This window comes from Carlito syrichta, unplaced genomic scaffold (genome assembly GCF_000164805.1).
Source record: "Carlito syrichta isolate Samal-C Ts95f unplaced genomic scaffold, Tarsius_syrichta-2.0.1 Scaffold170438, whole genome shotgun sequence".
Taxonomy (NCBI): Eukaryota; Metazoa; Chordata; class Mammalia; order Primates; family Tarsiidae; genus Carlito; species Carlito syrichta.
The window spans coordinates 65,528-69,822 of NW_007114534.1; the positions used below are offsets into that span (position 1 = coordinate 65,528).

Consider the following 4,295-nt stretch of genomic DNA (forward strand, 5'->3'; position numbering starts at 1 on the left):
ACGATTTTTTTTTTTTTAATTGTAGAGATGAGGTCTTGCCAAGTGGCCCAGACTGGTCTCGAGCTCGCAGGCTCAGACAATCCACTCGTCTCAGCCTCCCAAAGTGCTGGGATTACAGGCTGAGTCACCGAGCCTGGCCCAAAAAAGACCCTTTCTAAACAAGAGATGCAGTCTATTGGATCACAAAGAGGTCATGGAGGTGGATCAGGCAATTTTATAGGTCGTAAGAAACCTTTGGAGGTGGTGAAGGTAATTTTGGCTATGGTGGAAGCTTTGGTGGAAGAGGAGGCTATGGTGGTGGAGGTGGTGGCAGCAGAGGTAGTTATGGAAGAGGATATAATGGGTTTGGAAGTGATGGTGGCAACTATGGCAGTGGTGCTGTTTATAGTAGTAGAGGGGGTTATGGTGGTGGAGGACCAGGATACGGAAACCAAAGTGGTGGAGATGGTGGTGATGATGGTTACAGTGGAGGAGGACATTTTGGTGGTGGTGGGAACTATGATCATTTTGAAAATTACAAAGGGGGACCCAAAAAAGCCTGGAATTTATTTCCAAAATAATTTTGTATTTATTCTTACATGTTTAGACTTCAGTCACCTTCCAAATACTCTTTGTTTGATGCAATAAACCTATTGAGATGCTTTTCTCACTGCTCAAAACAGTTTTTGAACTCATCAATTTTTGGTGCCTTTTGGTGCTTCTGCCGTTTTTTGTTTCACCTCTTCCACCTTGGCAAAAACGTTTCCCTTTGAGGACTTTTTTCATCTGGGGAAACAAACAAACAAAAGTCTCTTGGGGCAAGATTGGGTGAATAGGGAGGGTGCAGTACAGGGGTCATGCTGTTTTTGGTCAAAAACTGCTGAACACTCAGCACAGCATGGGCAGGTTGTTCGTGTAAATCACCCATCATGAAATGGGCAAACGTGTTGAAAGAATCTAAAAAAAAAAATTCACTAAAGCCGAAAGCAGCCTCTCACAACAATGCTATCTGGTACACTGATGCCATTGGGTTCCTAGAACACTTACCCAGTGGGACAAATCTGTACTATAAGGGGTCTGACCTAAAAAAGAGATAATTTGGGGGGGGTTGGGTCCCCCGTGTATGGTGGACAATAGCAATCAAATTATTGACCCATGAAAGGGACAGTTTTGGTGGAAGAAGCCCAGGCAGTCCCTGTGGTGGTAGTTATGGAACTGGTGGTGGAAGTGGTAGGACGTTCTAAAAACAGCAAAAAGGGCTACATACAGTGTTTAGCAGGAGAGAGAACAAGGGGCTATCAGGAAAGCTGCAGGTGACTTTGAGACAGTTGTTCCAAAAGTCCTCTAGAACTGTAAAAATCTGTCACAGAAAGAACAATGATCCATAATCAGAAAAGTTACTGCAGCTTAACCAGGGAACCCTTCTCGTTCAGGACTGTCATAGTCACAGTTTGCAAAAAGTGCAGCTATTGATGAATGCAATGTAGTGTCAATTAGATAGAATTCCTGAGGTATTTTATCTGTTGTAGCTTTTTCTTTTCATGACAACAGGCATGTTGCCCTGTAAATTGTGGTAGTGGTACCAGGAATAAAAAATTAAGGAAATTTAAACTTCTCAATATTTGTGTAGTTCCGTTTTTCTATATTTTGGTACAGAAACTTTAACAAAATGCAGCTTTGAAGATGTTTCCTTGTGAGTTAACAAGTGAAGATCATTGCTATTACCATTTTGTATGTATTTTGCTAAAGTTAACTGTAAAGAAACACCTGCTGGGGGTCAGGAGTGGTGGCTTATGCCTGTGACCCCAGCACTTTGAGACCGAGGTGGGAGGACTGCTTGAACCCAAGAGTTCAAGACCAGCCTGGGCAAAATGGCAAGACCTCATCTCGACAAAAAATTAGCTGGATGTGGTGGCATGCGCCTGTAGTCTTAACTAATTGGATGCTGAGGTAGAAGGATCGCTTGAGCACAGGAAGTCAAGGCTGCAGTGAATCATGATTGTGTCACTGCACTCCAGCCTGGGCAACAGAGTGAGACCCTGACTCAAAAAGGAAAGAAAGGCCGGGTGCGGTGGCTCATGCCTATAATCTCAGAACTTTGGGAGGCTGAGGTGAGAGAATCGCCTGAGCCCATGGGTTTGAGACAACTTGGTGAGACCTCATCTCTACAACAAATCAAGAAAAACTTACTGGGTGTGGTGGCACACGCCTGTAGTTCCAGTTACTTGGAAGGCTGAAGCAGAAGGATCACCTGAACCCAGCAGGTCGAGGCTACAGTGGCCATGAGCGTGCCACTGCACTCCAGCCTTGGCGAGTGAGACTGTGACTCAAAAGAGAGAGAGAGAGAGAGAGAGAGAGAGAGAGAGAGAGAGAGAGAGAAGGAGGGAAAGACCTGTTGACTTGCAGCTTAAGGGGAATCTATTCTCCCCATCTCTAACCGTGATATGAATGGGCACTGACATGTGGCGAGAATAGACATTTGTATGTTTGCAATATGTCTTTTAGGTGAACAGGATTGGGTATTTAAATTAGCATATTTGTGAATTTAATGGCATTAAAATTGCCTTTTAATAAAAAATTTCAAAATTCCCAGTTGGTTTGTGTGCATTTTCTTTTAAAATACAATCAGGTGATTTTAGTGTGTTGGATCTGCTGAGTCCTAGCTGGACATCAGCATTTTACATCTTCCTTGGTCACATTTGAACCACTGCTGTAGTTTTTGGGTGTGAAGAATGTTTACTGTCCTGTACTTAAATTCTGGAAAGGGGCAGTAGATGTTTTCCCTGTCTTCCTATGTTAAAAACTATTCTGTCTTCTCTGCACTGGGAGCAGCTCTTCTGACACAGCCCCTCACTCCCTGAAAATGCACACCTGCTCCAAATTCATCTCCACTAGCCCCTCCCCTTGGTCAAGAGCATCTCTTAGCTGTTGAGCCGACCACTGTCTGCAGTGGCGCTGAAATGACCAGAGAACTGACAGATGGTAGCCTCAGTAGCTTGGCAGTCTCCCATCTCCTTACCTCATTTGTCCCTAGCCATAGCTTCCAAACCAGTGCCGTTTCAAGGGACATCCACACAGCAGCCAAGTTCACTGGGGCCGGGGCTGACACAGTTGGGGTAGCTGGTTCCGGGTCTGGGATTGGGACTGTTTTTGGGAGCCTCATCACTGGTTACACCAGGAACCTGTCTCTGAAGCACAGCTCTTCTCCTATGCATCTGGGCTTGGCCCTCTTGCAGGCCATGGGGCTCTTTTGCCAGATGGTAGCCTTTTTCATCCTCTCTGCCATGGGAAGGAGCTGTCTCCATATCCCATCGTTCTTTGTCCTGTGCCTGGAGTCTGAGTCTGTCCTGTTTGTTCTTTTTCCTGTAGCTCCCCAGGCAGCCTGGGGAAAGGGGCTGGCTCAGGGTTTGACAGAGGAAAGACAAATAAATACTATATTATTAGAAAAAAAATCTATTCTTAAAACTTTTTCAAAATACAGGACCACTCAGCCTGCAATATCTGCGGAAATTAGAAGGTAACTTCCCCCCCTTTTTAGATTAGGAAATATAGTTTATTTAGAAAGCAAATTAAAGAAAGAAAGAAGAGATTCACTTCCTCAAGGGAAGGGAGGGGGCCAAAGCTTAAGAAAGCATGGCCTGGCCATAGCTCAAAGAACACATGGCTACACCAGAGTTTATAGCAAGGCAATGGCCACAGTGGCCTGTCAATGGTGGTGATGGTCTGGTAATGCCCCCCCCCCGCCCTGCTTTAAAGCATAAGAGACCCATTAAATCTTCAATTATTTTCCTTTGTTTAATTTTTTTATACGAGTTGTCAGAACAAGAGAATAAAAATCATGCATTATTAACCCCCAACTGGCTGGCATGCTTTCCTGTTTGTACCTTATTCATTTTACTGGAGGAAACCAAGGATAGTCTAGGGATGATCTTCCAAAATAACTTTCTGCAGCAGAAATGTAGCACAGTTGCTTAGTAGAAGCTTCTCACTTCCTACAGACCCGAATTCAAATTTGGATAGTCTGAGTTCTTACTTAAATTCCCAAAGAACACACTGTTATTCTTTATGTATATTTCAATGTAAATCATGTTGGTGTGGAATTTGTTTATAAGCCCCTGGCTGAAAAGAGCTTAGATAAAGTCATATATGTAAACCACTGTTAACTGTTTTGTGCTAGCTAGTGTTTACAAGTTCATTTGAACCCTAAGTATGTGCCTTGTTGCTATTTCTCCCTCCCTTTCTCCCTCCCTCCCTCCCTCCCTTTCTTTTGAGTCGGAGTCTTACTCTTTGTCACCCAGGCTGGTGTACAGTGGCAC

General features: G+C 44.1%; 2 pseudogenes; both read left to right on the plus strand.

Moving 5' to 3' along the window:
• LOC110594946 overlaps window positions 1-1,223 on the plus strand; it is a 2,628-nt pseudogene extending 1,405 nt beyond the window's left edge.
• A 1,571-nt stretch (window positions 1,224-2,794) lies between these two features.
• Window positions 2,795-3,328, plus strand: LOC103252787 (annotated as a pseudogene).
• The last annotated feature ends 967 nt before the right edge of the window (window positions 3,329-4,295 follow it).